The sequence below is a fragment of the Macaca thibetana genome, chromosome 1, assembly GCF_024542745.1.
Source record: "Macaca thibetana thibetana isolate TM-01 chromosome 1, ASM2454274v1, whole genome shotgun sequence".
NCBI lineage: Eukaryota > Metazoa > Chordata > Mammalia > Primates > Cercopithecidae > Macaca > Macaca thibetana.
The window spans coordinates 52,238,618-52,257,554 of NC_065578.1; the positions used below are offsets into that span (position 1 = coordinate 52,238,618).

At 40.8% G+C, this 18,937-nt stretch overlaps 1 protein-coding gene and 1 pseudogene across 5 annotated transcripts in view; both read left to right on the forward strand.

Moving 5' to 3' along the window:
* SCP2 (sterol carrier protein 2) overlaps positions 1-18,937 on the forward strand; it is a 124,115-nt gene that overhangs the window by 66,449 nt on the left and 38,729 nt on the right. The window lies entirely within an intron of this gene.
* LOC126962353 (tubulin beta chain-like) lies at positions 74-9,298 on the forward strand (annotated as a pseudogene). Its single transcript, XR_007728668.1, has one exon. The product of XR_007728668.1 is annotated as a tubulin beta chain-like (transcript).

Sequence of the window (18,937 nt, forward strand, 5' to 3'; positions counted from 1 at the left end):
TATCAATCACTTTAACTTTTAATTCCTTAATTATAAAACGACAAACTTGTACAATGCAGTTTCTTTTTCTTTTTTTTTTAATACAAAATTTTAAATAAAAAAGGGAACCTCACCGTGTAGTTCCTTTTTTCTTTCTTTCTTTTGCTTTTTTTTTTGAGATGGAGTCTCGCTTTGTTGCCCAGGCTGGAAAGAAGTAGCACAATTTCAGCTCACTGCAACCCCTGCCTCCTCGGTTCAAGCCATTCTCCTGCCTCAGCCTCCCGAGTAGCTGGGACTACAGGCTTGTGCCAGCATGCCCAGCTAATTTTTGTATTTTCTTTTTAGTAGAGATGGGGTTTCACCATGTTGGCCAGGCTGGTCTTGAATTGCTGACCTCAAGCAATCTACCTGCTTCGGCCTCCCAGAGTGCTGGGATTACCAGCATGGGCCACACATGGCCACAACATGCATTTTTAATATATCACTGTCTACCTTCAAATAGTGTGTTATGCCATTTTGTACATAATGTAAGACTTTTACAGCCGCCTATCTATTTACCTTCTCCTATCTTTTGTGTTATTGTTTCCATACACTTACTCTTAAGTATATTGTAACCCCCACAATATACTATTATTATTGTTGCTTTAAACAATCTAGTATCTTTCAAAGAAATCTAAAAATTACGGGGATGATCAGTGATGTTATGGGAAGTGGCAAAATAACAACATCCAAAAATCTTGCCCTTTATAAAAGTTTGGAGAACACTGGCAAAAATTGTCAAGATCAACTTTTTCTGTAACTTTAAAAATTAACCGGATTTACAACAATCTGTTGGGAGTGGAGGTGGGGGGTGCTTAAAACAACAACAAAGAGCATAATCTCTGTGAGAGCAACAAGCTGTGGCATTTTCACCTGCCTTAACATCTCCCCCTTTCTGCAGCTCCACAGTAGCCTTGAAAACCTACAGCTTGCAGTCATGGTGAAAATTAGCAGCCTAGCTGGCACTGAACAAGTCAGAACAGAGTTGGAGCTCTTTCAAAGCCCCTTCCTCAGAGAACTGTCATTATATGCCCTGTCTGGTGGTGTCCTGGTAAACCCCACTTGAAAGCTTTGTCTTTATTTCACCTCACTGAAAACTCACCCAGTGCGAAGAGTATTTTCCCTAGAGGCACTTGTCAAAAACAATCAACCACAACTGTTCAACAAAGTAGCTACCTCAGGTGCCAATTGGGGTAAACAACAAAATAACAAAAAACTTAAAAGGAAAAGTTGGGGAGTAAGATGTACATACCAGACTTTAGAAGGCTAATGGCATATATAAGGTCAGAGTTGTGTACATGCTCAGGAAAGACCTGAGAAGGTCCTAAGCTCACCTCTGGCTAAACTTGGGGCTCTGCACAAGCAAAAGGCAAAGGCTAAGGTAGAATTGTAAAATGCCTGGCTGAGGACCACATCATGCAGCTAGAGGTCCAATAAAGACCAGGAGACTTTTTAGTTCAGTCATTTAAGGACATCTCTATCTAGTCAGTAGCTGAGGGAAGAGAAAATTCAGTGGCCATGTGGGACAAAGATTACAGACTTTATAGAATTAGCTTGGAAAAGTCACTAAATAACCACAACAATAAACAGCAACAACAACAACAAACTGGGAAAGAGGAGAGTTTGATTGATTTTTAGAGGAGCTACATTATATTATTTAAAATGTCCAGTTTTCAACAAAAAACATAAAGACATGCAGATAAACAATAAAGGGTGACCTATATACCTAGGAAAAAAAGCAGTCAATAGAAACTATCCCCAAGGAAGCCAAAACATTGGACTTACTAGACAAAGACTTTAACTAGCTATTTTAAATATATTAAAGGAAACCATATATAAAGAACTAAAGGAAAGTAAGATAACAATGTTTCTCCAGATAGAGAATATTAATAAATAGAAATTATGAAAAAGACAACGAGGCACAGTGGGTCACACCTGTAATCCCAGCACTTTGAGAGGCAAAGGTGGGAGGATAGCTTGAACCCAGGAATTTGAAACTAGCCCAGGCAACATAGTGAGACTTCCCCTCTACTAAAAATAAAAAATTAGCTGAGTGTAGTGGCATGCATCTGTCATCCCAGCTACTTGGGAGACTGAGGCAGGAGGATCACTTAAGCCCAGGAGGTTAAAGCTGCAGTGAACTGTGATTGTGCCACTGCATTCCAGCATTCCAGCCTGGGGAACAGAGAAAAAAACAAAAACAAACAAACAAACAAAATCAAGCAAGGAAATTAAAGAACCAAATAGAAATCTGGAGTTGAAAAGAAATCTAGCACAAGACATCAAGGATAAAACCCTAAACGTTAGTAGACATCAAAGGGTATAGGTAGAGAAGAAGAACCATTTAAGAATAATGAGAGGGAATGCTCAGTTAGCCAAGGAAGGAGAGTGTTTCAAAAGTAAGAGATCAGGCAACAAAAGTTAGATAAAGAACGAAAAGTGTCCTTTGGATTTGGCTGTTACAAAGTCGTTGGCAATCCTGGAGCAATTTTGAACAAGTGTTTTGCATGGAAGCACATGAGATTCAGAAAGAATTATAAGTGAGAAAGTGGCAATAATAGTGCAGATACACTTTTAGAAATAGTGGCTATGAATGGAAAGTGATATATATGTAAGGGATGTACCTGAATTATAGGTACACGTTCTGTATGAATGAAGTCTTGGGTGTGAACCTAGCCTCTTCACTCTCTTTAGTATGTAGCTTAGCCAGTTAATCCTAGTTTCTTTTCTATGAAATGGGAATATAGTACCTACCTTATAAGGCTGTTCTGTGGATTAAATGAGGAAATATATGTATGTAAAGTATATGGTAGAGTCCCCCAAAAAGAGTAGGAACACAATAACTTCCAGAATTCTCTTCCCAACATTTCCACAAAAGGAAGCCATGATGGATCTACTTAACTAGTTCTTGTTTGTTTATTTGCCAGTAATAAACCTCTTGTTTTTATCACAGTATGAAGATATAATTTTTGACCTTTTCCGGAAAAGAATGTTCTTTAATTTGTAAAGAAAATTTGTTTTCTAGTGTGACATCCTCAAGGTACCATATTTCTATGTAAATGTTGTGCCCAATGCTACACAGACACTATTTAAAAACTATTTTCTGCCTTTGGTAAATAGACTAAACTGTTTTCTTTATTCCTCAAAAGAATTAGATCATACTTCCGTGTTGATTTTGTTGCTAATGGGACATGGAGACGTCCGGGTGATAATAAATATTCCTGTGGTATAATCACTGAAGCCTTTAAGAGTTATACTGAGTTTGTGTGTAAAGAAGTGACTTAAATCCTCCTTTCAGACAGCTTCCTTATTCATATAGGAAACCTCTGTTTCATTAGGAGATGAATATGATATTTCATTTTAGTTGTTCTTGTTGACATACAACTTTTTTCTCCTCTGAAATAGCACATTTTTATTATTATTTGCTTGATTGCCATTATTAGATATTTTTGTTCTGCCATCCACTGAAACACTCAGAAATCATGCCTTATAGTAACAATATAATTTTTCATATCTATATTTGTTATTAAAATTTAGATCTAATTTTTATACAATAAAATGCACAGTTCTGCTTCTCAGAACCTTCCTGCTGCCACGTTTGCACCTTGCTGCTCTAGCCTCTGGGGCGCGTTCCATCCTTTCAGCCTGCAGCCAGCAGAGAAAAAAAATTACATATATTCTTGCCCCGTGCATACCTAGAGGTGACCAAAAAAATTAAAATAAATTTTAACCATGAGGGAAATCATGCACATCCAGGCCGGTCAGTGTGGCAACCAGATGGATGCCAAGTGCTGGGATGTGATCAATGATGAACGTGAAATCGACCCCACCAGCACCTAACATGGGGACAGTGACCTGCAGCTGGACTGCATCTCCATGTACTGCAGTGAAGCCACAGATGGCAAATATGTTCCTTGTGCTCTCCTGGTGGATCTAGAACCTGGGACCATGGACTCTACTAGCTCAGGCCCTTTTGGCCAGGTGCTTAAACCAGACAACTTTGTTTTTGGTCAGTCTGGGGCAAGCAACAACTGGGCCAAAGGCCACTACATAGAGGGGGCCGAGCTGGTTGATTCAGTCATAGATGTGGTGCAGGAGGACGCAGAGAGCTGTGACTGCCTGCAGGGCTTCCAGCTGACCCACTCAATGGGCTCTGGAATGTGTACTCTCCTTATCAGCAAGATCCGAGAAGAGTGCCCTGATTGCATCATGAACATCTTTAGTGTGGTGCCTCCACCCAAAGTATCTGACACCGTGGTCGAGCCCTACAACATCACCTCTCCATCCATCAGTTGGTAGAGAACACTGATGAGACCTACTGCATTGACAACGAGGCCCTCTATGACATCTGCTTCCATACTTTGAAGCTGACCACACCAACCTATGGGCACCTGAACCACCTTCTCTCAGCCACCATAAGCATTGTTACCACCTGTCTCCACTTCCCTGGCCAGCTCAATGATGACATCCGCAAGTTGGCAGTCAACCTGGTGCCCTTCCCATGTCTCCACTACTTCATGGCTGGCTTTGCCCTCTCACCAGCTGTGGAAGCCAGCAGCATCAAGCTCTCACAGTGCCCAAACTCACCTGGCAGGTCTTTGATGCCAAGAACATAATGGCTGCCTGTGACCCCTGCCACAGCTTATATCTCACTGTGGCTGCTGTCTTTGTGGATGGATGTCCATGAGCAGATGCTCAATGTGCAGAACCAGAACAGCAGCTACTTTGTGGAATGGATCCCCAACAACATCAAGACAGCTGTCTGTGACATCCCACCTCATGGCCTCAAGATGGCGGTCACCTTCATTGGCAACAGCATGGCCATCCAGGAGCTCTTCAGGTGCATCTTGGAGCAGTTCACTGCCGTGTTCCCCTGGAAGACCTTCCTCCACTGGTACACAGGCGAGGGCATGGATGAGATGAGAGTTCACCAAGGCTGAGAGCAACATGAACAACCTCATCTCTGAGTATCAGCAGTACCAGGATGCCACCACTGAAGAGGAGGAGGATTTCAGTGAGGAGGCTGAAGAGGAGGCCTAAGGCAGAGCCCCTATCACCTCAGGCTTCTCAGTTCCCTTAGCCATCTTACTCACCTGCCCCTTTTCTCTTTTTTCAAACACAAATCTAGATCTCAGAATTTGTATTTGCTGCCTCAAACACAAATCTAGATCTAGAACAGTGCCTAGCATGTAGTAGGCACTCAATAAGTACTTGTTAGTTGAATGTTTCCTTTCTCTTTCTACTCTGGGAAGCCTAGGTTTCTGACACTCTGGGAAACCCTGTATTTCCTTCTGGTGCCCATCCCTTCCATCTGTCCAGTTAATATTTCTCTCTTTTTAAAATCTGCAAGAAGCTGGGTCTCATCCAGATCTCATTTAGAACCCACTGGGTTTTGAAACCCACGTGAATAATGGCCACCATCCTAAGCCCAAAGCAAAAGATGGTAGAAGGTGGCAGGTAGAAGTCACTACAAGGAAGGGGATGGGATTTTCCATCCTAAAAGTTTTGGAGAGGGAAATCCAGGCTACTAAAGTCATAATTTCCAGGTACTTCCATTTTCCATTTCTCAGCTTCAAGGGAGGTATTAGCAGTATTTTCTCCATTTTCAATCTCCCTCCAAGCTCTGCCCTTTGGAGAGGTCTGCCCCACTCTGTCAAGTGGAATCTTTCCCTCTCTGACTCTGCCTCTCTCACACATTGAATTCCTCCCTTTCCCCTAAGGGGATCAAGGAAGGGAAAGAGACCAGCCTTGGTCCCTAGGCCTCCAGAAATGCCCTCCTAATCTCCACCTTTTCTTAACCCCCAAAGAGGATTAACATCCCTGGCTTTATCTGGGATGGTATATACTGCCACATCAGTGTTTGAGTTATTCCCCAGAGGAAAGGAGAACCCTCCTCCATCTTTTTGCAACGTCTCCTATCTTCCTTTTGCTATTGTTTTTTTCCACCTTACACTTGGTTTTGTTCTATCCTACACTTCAAATTTCTATTTTGAACGTGTTTCTTTTTTTCATATTGAAAAGGTGACATTGCTCCAAGAGCCAAAAATAAATGGGAATTGGAAAAAAAATGCACAGTTCTCACAAAAACATGTACACTAATGTTTATAGCAGCATTATTCATTGTCAAAAGCTGGAAACAAACCAGATGTCTATCATCAACTGATGAACAAAATGTGGTATATTTATTTTTATTTTTTTAGATTTTTTTTGAGACAGTCTCACTCTGTCCCCGAGGCTAGAGTGCAGTGGTGCAATCTTGGCTCACTGCAACCTCTGCCTCCCTGGTTCAAGCGATTCTCCTGCCTCAGCCTCCTGAGTATCTGGGACTACAGGCACCTGCCACCATGCCCAGCTAATTTTTATATTTTTAGTAGAGACGGGGTTTCATTATGTTGGCCAGGCTGGTCTCACACTCCTGACCTCAAATGATCTGCCCGCCTCGGCCTCCCAGGTGTGAGCCACTGTGTCCGGCCAAAATGTGTATTTATACTATGGAATATTTTTTGGCCATGAAAGGAATGAGGTACTGAAATATGCTACAATATAGATGAACCTTGAAAACATTTTTAAATTCCATTTTTATGACATGTCCAGAATAGGCAAATCCATATAGACAGAAAATAGATTAATGGTTGCTTAGGACTAGGGAACACAGGAGAGAGATAACTAAGGGGTAGGTGTGGAGTTTCTTTTTGAGATGATGAAAATGTCCTAAAATTGATTGTGGTGATAGTTGCACAACTCTGAGAATATACTAAAAACCACTGAATTATACACTTTAAATTGATAATTGTTTTTGAAAATTATATATATCCAGGTAGCAACCAGCCAAAGCAAGATCAAGAACATTTTTATTACCACCAAAAGTTCTAGCCTGTCTATTTCCAGTCAATCCTCTGGCCTCCCTGAAACACTTCTCTCTCACTCTCCACCACCACCAGGCCGAGATGTTTGACTTCTCTTGTGGTAGATTAGTTTTGCTGATCCTAGAACTTCATATAAATGGAATCATACAGCACATGTATGTATTCTTTTGTGTTTGGCTTCTTTCACTCAGCAGATTATAAAATTAATCCAAGTTTTTCTTTTTATCAGTAGTTAGTTCTTTTTTATTGCCAAGCAGTATTTTATTGTTGAAATATATCAGTTTGCATATCCATTGTCTTGTGGATGGATATTTGAATTGTTTCCTGTTTAGGGCTACATGAATAAAATTGCTATGAATGTTTGTATACAAGTCTATTTGGAGACATATATTTTTATTTCTCTTGTGTTGATAACTTGGAGTGAAATTGCTGGGTCATAGGACAGATACATATGAGTAACTGTCGAAAAGGCTGAGTGCAATAGTTCATGCCTGTAATCCCAGTACTTTGGGAGGCTGAGGTGAGAGGATTGCTTGAAGCCAGGAGTTTGAGACCGGCCTGGGCAGCAAAGCAAGACTTTGTCTCTACAAAATATTAAAAAATTAACTGGGAGCAATAGCATACACCTGTAGTCCCAGCTACCCAAGAGGCCGAGGTGGGGGGATTGCTTGAGCCCAGGAGTTTGAGACCGGCCTGGGCAACATGGTGAAACTCTGTCTTTACAAAAAATACAAAAATTAGTCAGGCGTGGTGGCGCATGTCTATGGTCCCAGCTACCTGTGTCTTTCCATACTTTTGCAGGTATATCCATAGGATAAATTTCAAACAGTGGACTCATTGTGTCAAAGGGTAGTATATATTTAAAAATTAGTGGAGATTGCCAGTTTTTCTTCAGAAAAGGTTGTATCAGTGTATGTTTCCAACAGCAGAGTACGAGAGTGCCTCTTTCCTTCAGTCTTGTCAATATTGGATTTTTTTCTTAAATGTTAAAAAATTTGCCAATCTTGACAGGTCATCTGTTTTTCTTCCCTGGGTACTGAAAAGGTAACCTAAAACACCCCAGGAAGATAGAATTTACTCAGTTTTTAAATATTCAAAGAGAGACTCGCATTTCCTGCAGTATCCTTTGATAACCCTTTCTAACATTTGAGTCTACACTGTTGATAAATTTTTCCTTTTATTGTTAATCTTTGAGATATTATGTCTAGTGATGGGGTAGCATTTTGTGGGGAAAAAACTTATAAATCTTGATGACTTGAGTGGTAGTCTGAATAGGGATGAGGAATTATTGAAAAGTAAATGTTTCCTTGCTACATATTGAGGATTTGGATATATTTTGATAAATCTGGCACATGGCCATTAGCTGTAATGTGCCCCAAGAAAGAATTCAGACTCCTTGAATTTATATCACAACGACAGTTATGAGTAGCTTAAACATTTTTTCTCTAGTTACTTGGATAACAAACTGCAATAGGATTCTAAGAGACTCAGAAAATGGTCAAGTTAAGTTCCAAAGTATGTTAAGACGCTTGGTGAGGGTGTAAGATTCTCTTCTGTAAATGGTATTAATTTAATTGTAAGACAGTGCCGCTTTGGTTGGGAACTCAGTATTGGGGAATTAGCTTTAAAATTAAAGCTTCATGATACTGGTTTCTGATTTTGTTTAGATCTGGATGAAAGTTTCTAGCTGCTATAACACTATCCATAATAGAAGAAAATTGTAGTTTTCAGCATTTGAATTGAGTATTCTTTTGTTCATTGTCAGTTTAAAAACATTAATTCCTTTTAGATTTCCAATCAGGAAAATTACATTAAACCTGAGCTTTTTTTGATTACTTTGCAGTGGTCATATTACAAAAAACACATTAGTGTTCAGGTAATAATGTCATATTTTATTCCAGTTTTCAAAGTGCTTTTACATATACTGTCCAACACTTACTGAACACTTGTGTTTTTTTTTGTTTTTTTTTTTTGAGACGAAGTTTTACTCTGTTGCCTAGGCTGGAGTACAGTGGCGTGATCTCAGCTCACTGCAACCTCCACCTCCCAGGTTCAAGTGATTCTTCTGCCTCAGCCTCCAGAGTAGCTGGGATTACAGGGACCCGTCACCATGCCCGGCTAATTTTTGTATTTTTAGTAGGGATGGGGTTTCACCATGTTGGCCAGGCTAGCCTGGAACTACTGACCTCAAGTGATCCACCTTCCAAAGTGCTGGGATTACAGGTGTGAGCTGTCACACCTGGCCTGATCACTTGTTTTAAATGAATAAAGATTGGACATGGTGGCTCATGCCCATAATCGCAGCACTTTGGGAGGCCAAGGCAGGAGGATGACTTGAAGCCAAGAGTTCGAGACCAGCCTGGGCAACAAAGCAAGACCCTGGTTTCTACAGGAAAAAAAAAAAAAAAGAATAAGTAAAATTTCACTTTAGTTTGTTCTTAGCTATCTCTACTTTTTAAAATATCCATATTAATATCTGTAATCTACTGAAAGGACATGAAAGTGCCTTTGAGATAAAGCTCCTGACAAAGGATTATTGATTGCTTTGAAGCTAGAAGTGGGTTTTTTTAGTTTGGCCTTTTGTCATAGTTCAGCCTGGCCTTTTAAGCCTTTAAGAAAGGCCTCTGTGCCTTTCCAGTAGGCTTCAACCTAGTGTTAGGTCCTGATCTTCTGTTATTCAGTCAACATCAGTTCAGTAGTGACTTACTGTGCACCCACCTCATCATTAGGTACTGTAGGTCACTGGTTGTCAAATATGAGGTCTACTCATAGACCGATTCGGAGCCTCCTGAAGCTTTTAAAAATATATGTTCCTGCCTGAGTATGGTGGCTCACGCCTGTAATCCCAGCATTTTGGGAGGCTGAGGCGGGCAGATCACTTGAGCTGAGGAGTTCGAGACCAACATGGGCAAGATGGTGAAACCCTGTCTCTACAAAAAATGCAAAAATTAGCCAGGAGTGATGGCACATACCTGTAGTCCCAGCTACTTGGGTGGGAGGATAGCTTGAGCCCAGTAGGCAGAGGTTGCAGTGAGCTGAGATCATGTTGCTGCACTCCAGCCTATGTGGTAGAGCCAGACCTTGTCTCCAAAAAAAAAAAAAAAAAGATTATATATATATATGTTCCTGTCCTACCCTTAGAAATTCTCTTTGGTCTGGGTTGGTCCTAAACAATTTATATTTTTTCAAAGTTCCCCCAGAGCTTCTCATTCATAGCCAGATTTGAGGGCTAGGGTTAGGATATAGAAGGTAACTACTAGCCTCAGGAAGTGTATAAGAGGCAGATAATACAAGAATACAAATACTCACATATTTAAATAAGCAATTATAATACAAAGCAGTGTGCTATAGGAGAAGCACAAAGCAGAAGTATGAAGAGGAGAAAAAGGAAAGGGAGGATGGCAGGGTCATGAAGATTTGCTAAATCCCATGACATGCCAGGTGTTTTGCCAGCATTTCTAGCTACTTGAGTTTTGAGGAAGGAGATTCAGAAAGAGGAAGGGTGTTTAAACCAAACTGTTTGCTTTTACCAAACAGGTTTAATTCCTTCTTGCCTATACAAACTCTACCTTTGTTATTTTCTCAATAATAATACACTGTTCTAAGTACACTTCATGTACAAGTGCATTCAATTTTCATATCGATTTTTCTCTTTTACAAAAGAAGAAAATAGAGGCATGGAGAGTTTAAATAATTTGCATGAAGTCATCAGGCTAGAGAGTGGCAAAGCTAAGATTCAAACACAGGCTATGTATTCCTAGCATCCAGGGTCTTAACCATTATACTGTACTTCAGTGTCCTTTCCTCAGTGGAAACGCCCATCTTCAAGTGCTCTCTCAAATGTTATCCACCTTATGAAGCTCTTCCTGTTTCACTGATTTTTTCCATAGATTGAATTAATCTTTCCCTTTTTTGAACTCCCATACTTTCTCAGGACTTTTCTTTTGACATTTATGCTTATAGTATATATTATAATTATTTATAAGCTTTAAAAAATCTTCCCTATTTAAGAGCCTATGAAGTCAGGATTCATATTTCATTTGTCTCTCTACCTTGAACAGTGCACAATACATTGCATATTTAAAGGGATAGTTGAATATGTTATTGCTCCTTTAACATCTAGAACGTGGCATGGAGCAAAGGGAATACATTTGTTTAATGTGAGAAGAATTAGGATCATTAGGAAGAATTCATTGGAAGGTAGATTTTGGCTGGATACAAGATAGAACTTTCTAACATGGCTTCTCAAAAATGGAATAGGTTGCCTCCTGAGAGCATGCATTTACCTGTCACAGAGGCTGTGCACAAAAAATACATGTAACAACTTGATAGGAATGTTGTAAGGAGAATTTTGCCCATCTGTTGGGCCTTAGATTTGATGAATTCATAGATCCTTTTCAATTCTATTATAAGATGCTCTGATCTCCTGTGGGAAGTAATTATTTCTCTTTCTGCATTCACGTAGTTCTTGATGTTTTTAATGACACATATATTATTATTCTATCCTGTGATTTTTGTTTACATGTTTCAGTACTTTTAAAGGCATTATAAACTTCTTAGGTCTTAAGAATTTGGGTGAAAATGATATGAGAATAAGTGGAATTTTAGTCAAGGGACCTAGCATTTTCAAATCAAACCATGGCTTAGCTCTCCTACTCTATAAGAGGTTGCCAAAATAAATCCTAGGATGATGACTGGTAAGACCTAAATCCAATATAAACTCTTAAAAAGCCAGCAAGTCAATAAGGGCTAATTAGCTTTTCACCAAAGTTTCTATTTTACCTTTCATCATATCCTCCAGGACACCCATCCTTATTTCCATTGCCCAGAGTTTTGCATTTTTACCACTGCAATGTGAGGAGAGGTAAATTTTATCATTAAACTCTATTTGTGCCAGGACAAATGGAGCCCAGGAGATGGTGTCTACCCTAGATACCTGTTACTAGCTAGAGATAACTAGGAGAAAGCCCTGAATTTCTATTTCTATTTCTTTTCTTTTTTTTATTTTTGAAACCAAGGTTTCACTTTGTTGCTCTGGCTGGAGTGGAGTGGCATGATCACGGCTCACTGTAGCCTCGATTTCTTGGGCTCAGATGATTCTCCTATCTCAGTCTTCCAAGTAGTTTGGACTACAGGCACGCACCTTCATACCTGGCTAATTTTTTATATTATTGGTAGAGACGGGGTTTCGCCATATTGCCTAGGCTGGTCTCGAACTCCTGGGCTAAAGTGATCCACCCATGTCGGTCTTCCAAAGTGCTGGGATTACAGGCATGAACCATCATGCCTTCTTTTACTTTTTTTGAGATAGAGTCTTGCTCTGTTGCCCAGGCTGAAGTGCAATGCAGACATGGTGCAAACATGGCTCACTGAAGTCTCTACTTCCTGGGCTCGAATGATCCTCCCACCTCAGTCTCCCAAGTAGCTGGGACCACAGGTGTACACCATCACACCCAGCTAATTTTATTTTATTTTTTCTTTTGTAGAGGTGGAGTCTCCCTATGCTTCCCAGGCTGGTCTCAAACTCCTGGGCTCAAGCAGTCCTCTCTCCTTGGCCTCCCAAAAAGCTGGGATTACAGGCATGAGTCACCACACCCAGCCCCTTATTCTTTCTTCACAATTTTGTGGATAGAAGATTCATTCTTACCATAGATCTTAGCAACCTCAGCATACCATTTTTTACCCTTAAAGTTGGGAACTTCCACCTTTTCACTTAAAGGAAACACTTGTATGCACATCTGAATTGCTACTTCACTCCTCTTGCGCTTTGGGGCCATCATTAAGTAAACTAAGGATGACTTGAACATGAGCACTGCAGTACCCATCACAGTCATTCTAGTAACAGAGATAGTTACTAACTGACTAATGGGTGGGTAGCATATACCACTTGGATATGCTGGGCAAAGGGATGATTCACATCCCAGGTGGGATGGGGCTAAATGGCGTGAGATTTTATCATGCTACTCAGAACAGCATGCAACTTAAAACTTATGAATTGTTTATTTCTGGCATTTTCTGTTCAGTATTTTTAGACCGTAATTGACTGAGAGTAACTGAAACTGTGGAAAGTGAAACCATGGATGTGAGGGCACTACTGTATTTTACTTTTGTTTTTGAAATATATTTTACATGTGATAGATAATTTTGTCAGGCCTCTAAGCCCAAGCTAAGCCATCATATCCCCTGTGACTTGCACATATACATCCAGATGGCCTGAAGCAACTGAAGATACACAAAAGAAGTGAAAATAGCCAGTTCCTGTCTTAACTGATGACATGCCACCATTGTGATCTGTTCCTGCCCCACTCTAACTGATCAATTGACTTTGTGACAATACATCCTCCCCGCCCTTGTGCTAATGTACTTTGTGATATTCCCCTGCCCTTGTGAATGTACTTTGTACAATATACCCTCCCTGCCCTTAAAGGTTCCAAGATGGCCGAATAGGAACAGCTCCAGTCTATAGCTCCCAGTGTGAGTGACGCAGAAGACGGGTGATTTCTGCATTTCCACCTGAGGTACCAGGTTCATCTCACTGGGGCTTGTCGGACTGTGGGTGCAGTCCATGGAGTGTGAGCCAAAGCAGGGCGGGGTATCGCCTCACCCAGGAAGCACAAGGGGTCGGGGAATTCCCTTTCCTAGCCACGGGAAGCTGTGACAGATGGCACCTGGAAAATCGGGACACTCCCACCCGAATACTGTGCTTTTCCAACGGTCTTAGCAAATGGCACACCAGGAGATTATATCCCGCACCTGGCTTCGAGGGTCCCATGCCCACAGAGCCTCGTTCACTGCTAGCGCAGCAGTCTGAGATCGAACTGCAAGGTGGCAGTGAGGCTTGGGAAGGGGCGTCTGCCATTGCTGAGGCTTGAGTAGGTAAATAAAGCAGCCAGGAAGCTCAAACTCAGTGGAGCCCACCACAGTTCAGCAAGGCCTGCCTACCTCTGTAGACTCCACCTCTGGGGGCAGGGCATAGCTGAAAAAAAGGCAGCAGAAATTTCTGCAGACTTAAATGTCCCTGTCTGACAGCTTTGAAGAGAGTAGTGGTTCTCCCAGCATAGATTTTGAGATCTGAGAACGAAGAGACTGCCTCTTCAAGTGGGTCCCTGACCCCTGAGTAGCCTAACTGGGAGACACCTCCCAGCAGAGGTCAACCAACACCTCATACAGCAGGGTACCCTTCTGAGATGAAGCTTCTAGGGGAAGGATCAGGCAGCAACACTTACTGTTCTGCAATATTTGCTGTTCTGCAGCCTCTGCTGGCGATACCCAGGCAAACAGGGTCTGGAGTGGACCTCCAGCAAACTCCAAAAGACCTGCAGCTGAGGATCCTGACTGTTAGAAGGAAAATTAACAAACAGAAAGGACATCCACATCAAAACCCCATCTGTGTGTCACCATCATCAAAGACCAAAGGTAGATAAAACCACAAAGATGGGGAGAAACCAGAGCCGAAAAGCTGAAAATTCTAAAAATCAGAGTGCCTCTTCCCTCCAAAGGAACGCAGCTCCTCGCCAGCAATGGAACAAAGCTGGACGGAGAATGACTTTGATGAGTTAAGAGAAGAAGGCTTCAGACGATTGGTAATAACAAACTTCTCCAAGCTAAAGGAGGATGTTCGAACCCATTGCAAAGAAGCTAAATACCTTGAAAAAAGATTAGATGAATGGCTAACTAGAATAAACAGCATAGAGAAGACCTTAAATGACCTGATGGAGCTGAAAACCATGGCACAAGAACTATGTGATGCTTACTCAAGCTTCAGTAACCAGTTCAATCAAGTGGAAGAAAGGATATCAGTGATTGAAGATCAAATGAATGAAATGAAGTGAGAAGTGAAGTTTAGAGAAAAAAGAGTAAAAACAAACAAACAAAGCCTCCAAGAAATATGGACTATGTGAAACGACTAAATCTACGTCTGATTGGTGTACCTGAAAGTGACGGGAGAATGGAACCAAGTTGGAAAACACTCTTCAGGATATTATCCAGGAGAACTTCCCCAACCTTGCAAGGCAGGCCAACATTCAAATTCAGGAAATACAGAGAACTCCACAAAGATACTCCTCGAGAAGAGCAACTGCAAGACACATCATTGTCAGATTCACCAAAGTTGAAATGAAGGAAAAAATATTAAGGGCAGCCAGAGAAAAAGGTCGGGTTACCCACAAAGGGAAGCCCATCAGACTAACAGCAGATCTCTTGGCAGAAACTCTCCAAGCCAGAAGAGAGTGGGGGCCGATATTCAACGTTCTTAAAGAAAAGAATTTGCAACCCAGAATTTCATATCCAGCCAAATTAAGCTTCATAAGTGAAGGAGAAATAAAATCCTTTACAGACAAGCAAATGCTGAGAGATTTTGTCACCACCGGGCCTGCCTTACAAATGCAGACCTAATAGAACTCTCCACCCCAAATCAACAGAATATACATTCTTCTCAGCACCACATCACATTTATTCCAAAATTGACCACATAGTTGGAAGTAAAGCACTCCTTAGCAAATGTAAAAGAACAGAAATTATAACAAACTGTCTGTCAGACCACAGTGCAATCAAACTAGAATTCAGGATTAAGAAACTCACTCAAAACCACTCAACTACATGGAAACTGAACAACCTGCTCCTGAATGACTGCTGGGTACATAACAAAATGAAGACAGAAATAAAGATGTTCTTTGAAACCAATGAGAACAAAGACACAACCTACCAGAATCCCTGGGACACACTTAAAGCAGTGTGTAGAGGGAAATTTATAGCACTAAATGCCCACAAGAGAAAGCAGGAAAGATCTAAAATTGACACCCCAACATCACAATTAAAAGAACTAGAGAAGCAAGAGCAAACACATTCAAAAGCTAGCAGAAGGCAAGAAATAACCAAGATCAGAGCAGAACTGAAGAAAATAGAGATACAAAAAACCCTTCAAAAAATCAGTGAATCCAGGAGCTGTTTTTTTGAAGAGATCAACAAAATTGATAGACCACTAGCAAGATTAATAAAGAAGAAGAGAGAAGAATCAAATAGATTCAATAAAAAATGATAAAGGGGAGGGCTATCACCACCAATCCCACAGAAATACAAACTACCATCAGAGAATACTATAAACACCTCTACACAAATAAACTAGAAAGTCTAGAAGAAATGGATAAATTCCTGCACACATACACCCTCCCAAGACTAAACCAGGAAGAAGTTGAATCCCTGGATAGACCAATAACAGGCTCTGAAATTGAGGCAATAATTAATAGCCTACCAACCAAAAAAAGTCCAGGACCAGATGGATTCACAGCTGAATTCTACCAGAGGTACGAAGAGGAGCTGGTACCATTCCTTCTGAAACTATTCCAATCAATAGAAAAAGAGGGAATCCTTCCTAACTCATTTTGTGAGGCCAGCATCATCCTGATACCAAAGCCTGGCAGAGACACAGCAAAAAGGGAGAATTTTAGACCAATATCCCTGATGAACATCAGTGCAAAAATCCTCAGTAAAATAGTGGCAAATTGAATCCAGCAGCACATCAAAAAGCTTATCCACCACGATCAATTTGCCTTCATTCCTGGGATGCAAGGCTGGTTCAACATACGCAAATCAATAAACGTAATCCATCATATAAACAGAACCAAAGACAAAAGCCACATGATTATCTCAATAGATGCAGAAAAGGCCTTTGACAAAATTCAACAACCCTTCATGCTAAAAACTCTCAATAACTAGGTATCGATGGGACATATCTCAAAATAATAAGAGCTATTTATGACAGACCCACAGCTAATATCATACTGAATGGGCAAAAACTGGAAGCATTCCCTTTGAAAACTGGCACAAGACAGGAATGCCCTCTCTCACCACTCCTATTCAGCATAGTGTTGGAAGTTCTGGCCAGGGAGATCAGGCAGGAGGAAGAAAGAAAGGGTGTTCAATTAGGAAAAGAGGAAGTCAAATTGTCCCTGTTTGCAGATGACATGATTGTATATTTAGAAAACCCCATCGTCTCAGCCCAAAATCTCCTTAAGCTGATAAGCAACTTCAGCAAAGTCTCAGTGTACAAAATCAATGTGCAAAAATCACAAGCAGTCCTATACACCAATAACAGACAGCCAAACCATGAGTGAACTCCCATTCACAATTGCTTCAAAGAGAATAAAATACCTAGGAATCCAACTTACAAGGGATGTGAAGGACCTCTTCAAGGAGAACTACAAACCACTGCCCAGTGAAATAAAAGGACACAAACAAATGGAAGAACATTCCATGTTCATGGATAGGAAGAATCAATATCATGAAAATGGCCATACTGCCCACGGTAATTTATAGACTCAATGCCATCCCCATCAAGCTATCATATGGAATCAAAAAAGAGCCTATATTTCCAAGACAATCCTAAGCCAAAAGAACAAAACTGAAGGCATCGTGCTACCTGACTTCAAACTATACTACAAGGCTACAGTAACCAAAACAGCATGGTACTGGTACCAAAACAGAGATATAGACCAATGGAACAGAGCAGAGCCCTCAGGATTAATACCACACATCTACAGCCATCTGATCTTTGACAAACCTGACAAAAACAAGAAATGGGGAAAGATTCCCTATTTAGTAAATAGTGCTGGGAAAACTGGCTAGCCATATGTAGAAAGCTGAAACTGGATCCCTTCCTTACACCTTATACAAAAATTAATTCAAGATGGGTTAAAGACTTAAACGTAAGACCTAAAATCATAAAAACCCTAGAAGAAAACCTAGGCAATACCATTCAGGCCATAGGAATGGGCAAGGACTTCATGACTAAGACACCAAAAGCAATGACAACGAAAGCCAAAATTGACAAATGGGATCTAATTAAACTAAAGAGCTTCTGCACAGCAAAAGAAACTACCATCAGAGTGAACAGGTAACCTACAGAATGGGAGAAAATTTTTACAATCTACCCATCTGAGAAAGGGCTAATATCTACAAAGAACTTAAACAAATTTACAGAAAAAAATCAACCCCATCAAAAAGTGGTCAAAGGATGTGAACAGACACTTCTCAAAAGGAGACATTTATGCAGCCAACAGACACATGAAAAAATGCTCATCATCACTGGCCATCAGAGAAATGCAAATCAAAACCACAATGAGATACCATCTCACATCAGTTAGAATGGTGATCATTAAAAAGTCAGGAAACAACAGGTGCTGGAGAGGATGTGGAGAAACAGGAACACTTTTACACTGTTGGTGGGACTGTAAACTAGTTCAACCATTGTGGAAGACAGTGTGGCGATTCCTCAAGGATCTAGAACTAGAAATAACATTGACCCAGCCATCCCATTACTGAGTATATATCCAAGGTAGTATAAATCATGCTGTTATAAAGACACATGCACATGTATGTTTATTGCGGCACTATTCACAATAGCAAAGACTTGGAACCAACCCAAATGTCCATCAATGATAGACTGGATTAAGAAAATGTGGCACATACACACCATGGAATACTATGCAGCCATAAAAAAGGATGAGTTCATGTCCTCTGTAGGGACATGGATGAAGCTGGAAACCATCATTCTGAGAAAACTATTGCAAGGACAGAAAACCAAACACCGCATGTTCTCACTTATAAGTGGGAATTGAACAATGAGAACACTTGGACACAGGGTGTGGAACATCACACACCGGGGCCTGTTATGGGTTGGGGATAGTGGGTAGGGGTAGCATTAGGAGATATACCTAATGTAAATGACGAGTTAATGGGTGCAACACACCAACATGGCACATGTATACATATGTAACGAAGCTGCACATTGTGCACATGTGCCCTAGAACTTAAAGTATAATAATAATAAGTACTTTGTAATATTCTCCCCGCCCTTACATGTGCCCTAGAACTTAAAGTATAATAATAATAATAAAAGTAGTTTGTAATATTCTCCCTGCCCTTGAGAACTTTGTGAGATCCACCCCCTGCCTGCAAAAAATTGCTCCTAATTCCACCGCCTATCCCAAACCTGTAAGAACTAACGATATTCCCACCACCCTTTGCTGACGCCTTTTTCAGACTCAGCCCGCTTG